The sequence below is a fragment of the Choloepus didactylus genome, chromosome 10, assembly GCF_015220235.1.
Source record: "Choloepus didactylus isolate mChoDid1 chromosome 10, mChoDid1.pri, whole genome shotgun sequence".
NCBI classification, from domain to species: domain Eukaryota; kingdom Metazoa; phylum Chordata; class Mammalia; order Pilosa; family Megalonychidae; genus Choloepus; species Choloepus didactylus.
In genome coordinates, this window is record NC_051316.1 from 81,223,347 (window position 1) to 81,233,334 (window position 9,988).

Here is a 9,988-nt window from a genome sequence, read left to right on the forward strand (position 1 = left end):
CTAGGGCAGTATTGCTCAGACCTCCTTTAGTTACAAGTAAAATAAACCTATATTGAGTTCACTGAGGTGAAAATAAAGGCATTTATTGATGCATGTAATAAAAAAGTGGGGAGAGCAAGAATTCAGTTCTCAGGAACAACTGGAACATGGAGCAGTAAAAACAGGAAAAATCAGAAATCTCTCTCTCTCTCTCTCTCTCTCTCTCTCTCTCTCTCTCTCTCTCTCTCTCTCTCTCTCTCTCCTACTTTCATTTTTGTTCTCTTCACTTAGCGATAGTTTCTTTCACAGTCACTTCTGTGGATATAGCTGGAATCCTATAGCCAGAGGTGCTCAATTCCTGCCATCAGCAAGTCAAGGGCTTTTCACTTCCAGTTCCAACTTGTAAACTCTACTAGACAGACTCCGATGTCCCAGGTTGAACTCATCTGTTCCACCGTCTCTGGACCTCTCACCAGGACTGGAGAATAAGGGTCAGCTATAATTGACCTAACTTAATGAAGTGCCTGCCTCTTCAAAAACTGTAGCCAGAGAGGCATGGATCTAGAAATACCTAAAAAAAGACCAGTGTTGGGGTGAAGAAGTGTTTCCCCAATAGAAATGGAATATAGCAGAAGATAGCAAGAGAATCACTCCTATTCAGATCAAATACAGTGGTGCATGAAAGGCAGTAAAGCAATACTTACCCCTGAGCAAGTGAGTAAATGAATGAATGAATGGATAACACTGCCACGCTACTGCCACTCCTATTCTTACCTTTTCAGTGAAGCAATTCAGCGTCATCTTCCTTCCAGAAACTTTTATTGGTAAACGTTATTTTCTGTCCTGAGGAGAGCAGCAAAGAAATGGAGAAAGAAAACGTATCAGTAAGATAGGTTCTCTTATTTTGGTGACTTCCATTTGTTATCTAAGAGCTACAAAGCTGACTCGAGCATGAGGATGTTAAGATAGTAAATTAACCTATGATAAACACAGATAAAAATAAAGGAATAATTATTTTTAAAATTTTGAAAAAGCCAAGATTTATAGTCAGTGATAGGGCTGGAGAATCAAGAGCATGGCTTTTCAAAAAATTGTAAGGGAAGGGCAGATTTCAGAAAGTAGGCAGAAGTCAAGTGAGTGTGAACAAAACTGATTATTTTAGCAAGGGGCAGGATGAAGGTTTTGGAGGTAAGAGGCTGGGATTAATGTTTACACAAATTTTTCAAATCATGCCTTGTACTTCTCCTGTCTCTGTTTTATTTGCATAGATAATTGCCAATATTCTCACACCCTTGAATACAAATTGTGGTAGCCATTGAAAAATCTTCACGAAGCATTTTTATTTTCCCATCAGGCAAATAGTGGCTTGAACTTCCATGCCTTGGAGTTAGATGCCTTGTCTTGGCATTTGAAATGAGCTGATGTAGTATTTATCACTTCCAGAGAGAAGTTCTAAGAACTAGTGTACAGTTTACCACACACTCTGTTTCCCTCTGTCTCAGAGACTGGCAATTTTCCACATAGTAAGCAGCTGCTGTGTCATGCCGAGAACATGTAAGGATGACATACATGTTTACATATAGCTAATGCAGCAACATATAGCAGGTGCAAGAAATATTCCTTTCTTTTAAACCATTGAGATTCTGGGTTATTTGTTACTGTGACATAACCATCCCAAACTGACTGATATAATAATTATAGAAAAATATGTATTAATAACAGTAGCATTTGACAGTACAGTAGTTTCAAATAATAAATATTTAAGAATGAAAATTCAGTAGTGGATATTATGGCATGTTAGATTAGGTATTAGGGTAGGTCTTTTAATTTTCCATATGTTTCAAATTGTCTTAAAGTATGAGTGTTTCTTTAATAAGCATAAAATAAGTAGCTCTTATATTGGAAAAAGAAGTATATTAAAAATAAATAAACCTCATAATTTTAAATAATAGATGCTTACATGGAGACCTTTGATTTCTATTGTCAAATCTTTTAACTCACTTTATTTTCATATTATCATTAAATGTTTCTTCAAATACAAACCTTTTGTCCTATACTGCATATGGATATTTATACATATGTCTGTTCAGTACAGATATAAAATCATTTCTATATTTTGAAATATATTTAATGCACTGTAGGTGTTCTTTCAATGCATGGTTTGTACACAAGAACATTTATAACCAATTAATTCAGCTTGTTATCTTTTATTGCAATAACATATTTGTACATATTGCAATTACTTATTTTTATGTGGTATTAGGAAGAGCAATTAATAAATACAAAACTTGTTTTCTCTTAACATTTTTTTAACAGCTAAAAAACATGGAATGGAACAAAGGACTGACCAATGGAAATACAGCTTCCCTTCAACATAATAGACACTCTTTTTGAGCATCTACATTGTGTGAAAACTGTCAGGAAAATATTACTAATCCTCCAGAGTAAGCATTATTAGCTCCATCATTCTGATGAGGAAATTGGAGCTTGCTTAAAGAGATTTTATATGTTACCTTGTCAGGGAACCTCCCCAGGCAGGTGATATATGCCTTAACTCAGTACTGATGTCTGTTCATATCATGGCTCTTACACATTGATGATATTATTTTTCTTCATTCTGATCCCCAGATTATAAACTCCATAGTAATAGGACCTAGGTTGTGTCCATTTTTATAACTCTAGACCCTAACACAGTGTCGAGCAAGTCTTCACAGCTTAATACAAAGACTCTGAAGGGATGACTGAGGCCCACATTCCACTATGCTTCCCGCTGCCTCAGTGCTACCTATATTTTTATTCACCAACAATAAATTTGGTTTCGCTCATGATTTCCATGCTTGGAAACATTATGCCTATCAATCAATCAAACTGCATGCTAAAATCATTTTCCCATTATAGTTATTTACAATTAGATACATATATTTAAATTAAGTATTTCCATATTTCAAATAAATATATAGAAGTGTCCAATAGTGTCACCAACAGAGTTGCCTCAATTCTACCAAATTGAAGAATATGCAGTTTGCTTGTGAATGATTTACACAGGACTTTCTGAATTAGTGACTTCAGTTGAATCCCAGGATCCTGAATGCATGTAATAATTTCAACATGTAAAAACATATGCTAACCCAGGGAAGCTGCCTATGAGTTTGAAAAAAACTACTGTATAAATATATTTTTTTAGAAATATTGGATAATTGAAAATTTGATGATCAAAATCCACAGTAAGTTGTGGAATCCAAGATATTAATAACAGAGAGTGAATGTGTGTATGCGTGTGCATGAGTGTATGTCTGTATTTTCACTAGACTCTTGTCTATGTTCAGAAATAAAGGTTTACAAAAAATGTGTCAGTGTTTTTCTGCAGGATATAAAAACAGAACACAAGACTTCCAACACTGACACTTCCATTAGACATATTTGGAAGCACTTCAGTTAGAAGTAAAATGTTGAGGTACAGTAAATGGAAAAGCAAATTATAAGGAGAGGACATTAAACATTTTCAAGCAACTTTAATTTGATTTTGGTTATGTGACAGTTTTTGGACAAAGTTTCATGCTAGAGTGTTTTGTCATAGTTCTTTTAAAACCCTTCTATTGAGTGTTTTCCTGGACTATAAAATGAGAAATACAATTCTCACTTGTTACTAATAGGCTTTTTTGAAACACGCCATCATGGGAAAAGCAAATGGCAGTATATGTTTTCTGAAATAAATACCAAGAGTAAAGCAAGAGAAGAAAAAATCTATTCTGGCCTTAGAAATATGCATGGTCCAGCCCCTTTTCTAGTTAAAGAGCCAATAAAGATATAAAAAAGAATGAACCATTTTTCCAATTTCATGCAATAAATTTACTTGGAATTTCTGAAATTACAGTGAACAAAGATGAAAACATTGATGGAGGAATAGGTACAAAATATCATTTGAATCACCAATTTAATAGAAAAGCAAAATAAATCAAGACACTTTTTTAAATTTCTAGAGAAATTCTGGGGAAAGCTTCTAGAAGAAAACTTTGCTCTTCAGTTCATTTTAAATTATTTCTATGGGTTTTCACACACAAGGAGTTCTTTCACTCTTTTTAAACATGTTTGAAAGGGATATCTGACTCATTACTGTTTAATAATTAAAGACATTTAATGATTCATTTTCTTCTGTAAACAACTTAGACTGGATCTCACACATTTTGAAATATGAAATTTAAGTTCATCTTTCCTGAATACCATGCAAACAGTCATGAATTCTACTTTCAACTAATGACTGTTTAGAAAAGTAATATTTCCCCATTTCCAACGGGCATTTCTGTTTCTTTTTTGTTTGCTTAAATTTTGGGGTTATTTTCAATTTTGTTGTATCATTGTTAGAAAATGTAGTAATTTCAAATGTAGTTTTTTCAAATATATTATAATTTCTATTATGGCTCAATGTGCCATCAATGTATTAAAATGCTCTAATATTAAAAAGGTGTATTTCATTTTTCTTGCATATAGAATTTGACAAATATGTATTAACACATCTATTCAGATATATATATCTCAGATTCACTAAATGCTTATTTTATTCTGTTTGATAGGTGAAGGACTGAGAGGATAGAAATCTGCTATTGCTCTTTTGATTCTGTCACTTTTAAAAATACATTTCGTTTAGGATTTTTTTTAGAGAAGTTGTAGGTTTATAGAAAATACAGAATTCCATAGACACTCCTCACAGATACTGTTTACAAAATTAACCCTTTGCATTAGTGTGGTACCTTTGTTACAACTGATGAATCAACATTATTATAATTATTATTTACTATAGTCCACAGTTTACCTTAGGTTTCGCTATTTGCATTGTGCAGCCCTATGGCTGTTGTTTTTTGTATTTTTATTCTGGTAACATATGTACCATCTAATATCTCCCCTTTTAAGCACATTTAAATATGTAATTCAGTGGTGTTGATTACACTCACAATATTATGCTACCATTACCACCATCCATTACCAAAACTTTTCCTAGATATATTTTGACAGGCTCCTCTTTCTCCTCCAAGGGAGCTTTAGGTCCCCCTCTACAAAGGCACCAGTTATGGTTCTGTGAGTGAAGGAATTCCTCTGAATTTTATCTTCAGCCATTTCTTTGAGCCACTTTCACCAGCATTCTGTCCTATTTTCATGTATTCGGATTTTCCTTCTCAATTCAGCCATTTGGATTAATAGCTTGCTTTTGTTTTCCTTTTTGCTCCCGAAGCCTCTCTGATTCCTCCCAGTTCTGCCTGCACCTCACCTCCACACCCAGCCCAAGGTCTCAAGGCATGTGCCACCGCCTGGCTCCAGCACTTTGGAATCCCTGTACCCAAGAAACTGCATCAGATGTGGATATTCAGGAACATCTAACATCTTCTTGAATATATCTGTATTTCACAGATACAAATCCCTGCAGTAAAGAAATATATAACTTCACCATAATAAGCTGTGCTTCCCTTTAAAGAGCATAAAAGCAACCCCAGATCTCCTGACACTCCTGTTTTGGGCAAATTCATGTGCACTTACATGATTTATGGAAATTGATCATATATCCCTTCATCTTTCTTCTTACCTGAATTTTAATTTTTGCTTATCTATTCTCTTAAGGGAGACACTCCAGACTTCTGAACAGCAAAGCAGCGGCCATAAAGTTTTATGTCAACTGAAACAGTATTACTCTTTTCAATTTATGTTTTAGTTTTGATTGTTCCTGGTTCATGTTGCAGTAATAAACATTGAAGGGGAAAAAATGTAAGAGGATGTCATGTGGAACTATATAGATTTGCAATAAAATTCCAGCTTGGGCTCTTTCTAGCACAATATTTCATGAATGTCCTTAATCAAGTTACTTAACTTCCCTCAGCCTTAGTTTCTGCAACTATAAATTGGGCATAATTCCACCTACCTGTCAGTGCAGTTGTAAGGATTATAGACAATGTATACAAAGTGCATAGAGCAAAACCTGAAATATAGTTGCTGCTATCATGGTAGAACACAAAGTCCCCAAACTCAGCAGTGAATTTGTCCAGCTGGTATTTCATGCTGTTTCCATTGGCATTATGTCACTCATGTTCCCTGAGCCCTCTGAATATAAGCATTCAGGCAGCTCCAGGCCCAATGCTCATTTCTGGCTCAGGCCTCACCAATACTTGCTCCAGACCCATCACCTATTACTTTGCTAAGATTCCTGCCATGCCTGGCACATTCCCCAACACAACCTATAGCATCAGTGCCGCATCTCCTTCATTCAGTATTGTTGCTTGTCATTCCACTGAAAATTGGGTATGGAAGTGAATAAACCCGCCTTGCAAGGGGCTCTTTAACTAGATCCTACAGCAAGTTTGCTTGGACCCCAAGATGTTTCAGATTTCTATATTCCACACATACCAGGTTGAATGCATGGTGACAGATGACTGGATGTTTTGGATCAGGTAGTCCAGAGAAAGCCTCTTAAGACCGAGATTCTCACACTAGAAGTTTATTGAAGAGTGTGCTCAGGAACAACACCTGCAGAGGTGTGCAGGAACCAACTTGTATCGACATGCAAGAAGCGATTGTGAGCATCTCTTCCCAGCCTGTGCTCAATGACATCAAGTTCGGAGCTTAAAATTGGCCATGGTGACAGTCTATATCTTGGAAATTGAAAAATACAACAAACGAGCGGTTTTATTTCCCTGGAGATCCAGCTCTATCCAGGACTGGACAGAGGAAGAAATTGAACTGCTTTGACTTGGCCTTACTCACCATGATAACACTTAACCCACAGACCAAGGAACCAGTATCCAGTGTTCTGCTTAATGTTTAGTTCATTCCTTCTCATTACACATGCAGGGACTGGGTAAAGACCATTGGTCCCTGGTCCCTAGTGGACACACTCTTAGACAAACTTGGGCCAGAATTCCATTTATTACTTGGTCCTCCTACCCTGACTCTAACCAGGGGATCATAACAACACTTTGGGTCTCCAAGTTTCAATATCAATACGTCCAAGAGTCCTTGAAATACCCGAGCATTCCCCCTTCTCAAGGGTAAGAGTAACCTAAGGAAATGGCTAAGTATCTGTTACAAAAATATTGTCAGCACAACTCAAGATTACCAGCAGTGATGCACCTATTTGGGATCCAGAGATTTGTGGACATCTTTTGGGATGTGCAATCAAGATTAACACCTACAGGGGACTGAAGGAAGCAGGCAAACGGAGAAATTGAACTACTATGTAATTGCAACAGAGGCCTCAGGGATCAAGTATAACCTTGACTGAGACAGCTCCCCTCTGCTGAAAGCAATTTCCAAAGAGACTTAACCCAAGATATTTAGTGTCAGGAATAGTCCTAGGAATCAGGCTAGCAGTGTGTCATTAGCAGCCAATATTCCAGAAGCTGGGGGAAATGAGTGTCTTGGTCCTGACAGGGGGAGAAGGGGTCTGAGCAGCATACCACAATGTCTCTCACACTGAGTCAGGGCAAAGAGCCCCTACTATAGGCAGAATCATTATTCACTAACAATCATAAGAATATGAGTTCAGCTTAGCATGCCAGCCCCCTTCTACTCTCAGCCTGGACTCTCTCTCATTAATTCCAAGGTTCTTCCTGGAGCTTTTACATCATTGCACCCACACACACCTCAAAGGTTTCCAGATATGTTTATGTATCTATGAACCTTGATCAATGACACCTGGGTTTGTTTTCTTGAACACTCATCGGCTACCATGTAAAATTAGTTCATTCGGAAATACATCAAAAGCACTGATGCTTTTCCAGGGATCTATTTCAACTATTATCAGTGGACCTGAAATAGGTGCCTCATTGGTAGTAGCTTTGGGTTGTGCTGATGTTTTTATCATAAACATTTAGCTTACAAAATAGATAGGGTGAAGTCAGCAGGAAGAAGAAGAAATAATTCTAGGCAATTAGGGGAGGACCTTGACATATGGATAATGTTTTTAGAAAGTTTCAAAGGCACCATTATATGGTAGTTGCAATTAGCATCAAACAAGGAATTAGTTTAGTTTTTATACACTTCAAGGAAAAGAAAGATTAGCAAGGATATTTTCAAGACACTGAGTGTGCTGGCAATTGATGAAATGTTGAATGACATCCCCAAAAATAGCTTTTCTGGAACTTATACTCAGGGTTGTATATCTGTTCATACTGAGAGAGGAGTGAGCTAATGGGTTTCAGACTGAGTTTCTATCCAAACAAGATTGGAGTAGTTTAAGCAATTAACAAGCTTCCAGGGATAATTCAAAATTGTAAGGAAAATTGTTATGTACAATATGACCATGTGGGAATCCTCAAAAATCATCTGTGTGATTATCAAGAGATGAAGCCGTGATCACAATGCTGGCAACCACAGAGCTCCTGAACAGGAGGTTTCTGTGAATCAAATATTCTCATTAGTTGTATTCCTTCCAGAGATGTGATTTAAGAAATAGAAAAAATGAATCTTTTATGCATAGTGCCAAGATATGGTGTACCTATGTGACTCTATACTTATTCTTGCCTTCATGACACGGTTGATATTCTACCACTGTATTTATAAGAGTAATGGAATGACTTACTCCCACCAAGAAAGGTAGCACCTGGAGAAGACAGTGTTCAGGCAAACCTAACTCCTGAAATACCTGATGGAACACAAGAAGCTCACTGTGACCCAGACCATTTGTAAAACTCAGGACTAAAGACTTAATGTGTTGCACGGAATCCGTCTGTGCTGGAGATGACTGCCTATATTTACGATGTAGCTTCTACAGATTTGATTATACTCAGGACTACATTGAAGAGTTCTTGTTTACTGGAGACAACCGGAATCTGTGTGCCCATTTTCGCTCGTTAAAAATATAGCTTGGAAATCAGTTGGAAAAGGGTGACTTGAAATGACTTAGACAGAAATGAAGTATCTTATTCATCCTAGTAGTCAGGACACACTTTCTATGCCTCTTCCTCTGACATTAATACCATTCTCATTTTTTAATAAAATAAGACAGTCTGATATTCCCTTTGCACATTGTGTCCAATCAACAAAGAATGAAACATGGATACTGCTTGGGCCACAATTACTAAATAGCATGCTCCCCTCCTCTCTCCTTTTTCTTCTCTCTGCCTCCAGCCAGGCCCTGCTGGGGGAGATATAAGCCCTTGGCCCACGGGTGCTGTGGACTACAGCACAATGCTAGCCCTTTGTGGCAGGAGTTGGGTTAGGAGATAAACTGCCAGAGGCATATTTCAGAAGACTTTGACCTAGAGAATATTAAGAATATTAAGAGGTGTGTTACTATCCAAGGGGGGTGACAAGTAGATGAAACTTCCCTATTGTAAATTTGAAGAAAAATATTGTCATTCAGCCCTTAACGAAGTAATTCACACTTGTACTGTGTTTCTATGTAAAGATAATATTTTCCTTTGTGAATAATCCAGTATTTCAGATGTCGTCTTCATATCTAACAGTGTTGATAACATACATGCGGCGGTGCTTTCTCTAAATATTTGAGATGACACCACTGCTAGTGACACCTGCCAAAGTTCTACTCATTTATAATTTTCTCTCTATCTCATTTGCCTTGTCCTTCTCTTCCATGGTCCAAGCAGCTGGAAATATTCTGGGTCCTGGATACTCTAAGGGCAAGTGCAGCCAATAAGCTAAAGTAGTCTGTTCTGGTTAGCTAATGCTGCTGTTTTGCAAAACACCAGAAATGGATTGGCTTTTATAAAGGGGGTTTATTTGGTTACAAAGTTATGGTGTTAAGGCCATAAAGTGTCCAAGGTAAGGCATCAACAATAAGTTACCGTCACTGGAGAAAGGTCATTGGGATATGAAAAACCTCTGTTACTGGGAAGGCACGTGGCTAGTGTCTGCTGATCCTGGGTTGTGTTCCAGCTCTTCTCTCAGCTCCTGTGTGTTCTTCAAAATGTTGCTCTTGAAAAAAAAAAAAAAAATGTTGCTCTTGAGGCATTTGTCCTCTCTTAACTTCTCCAGAGCAAAAGTCTACTTTCAAAGGCCGCCTCCA

General features: G+C 37.2%; 1 long non-coding RNA gene across 1 annotated transcript in view; it reads right to left on the reverse strand.

Annotated features, from left to right (window-relative positions):
- LOC119545521 overlaps nt 1-6,616 on the reverse strand; it is a 35,252-nt gene extending 28,636 nt beyond the window's left edge. Inside the window, exons 1-2 of the long non-coding RNA XR_005219104.1 lie at nt 6,370-6,616; nt 754-822 (exon numbers count right to left, since the gene is read on the reverse strand). This is a non-coding gene — a long non-coding RNA (uncharacterized LOC119545521). The remainder of the gene's footprint in view (nt 1-753; nt 823-6,369) is intronic.
- Nucleotides 6,617-9,988: the final 3,372 nt, after the last annotated feature.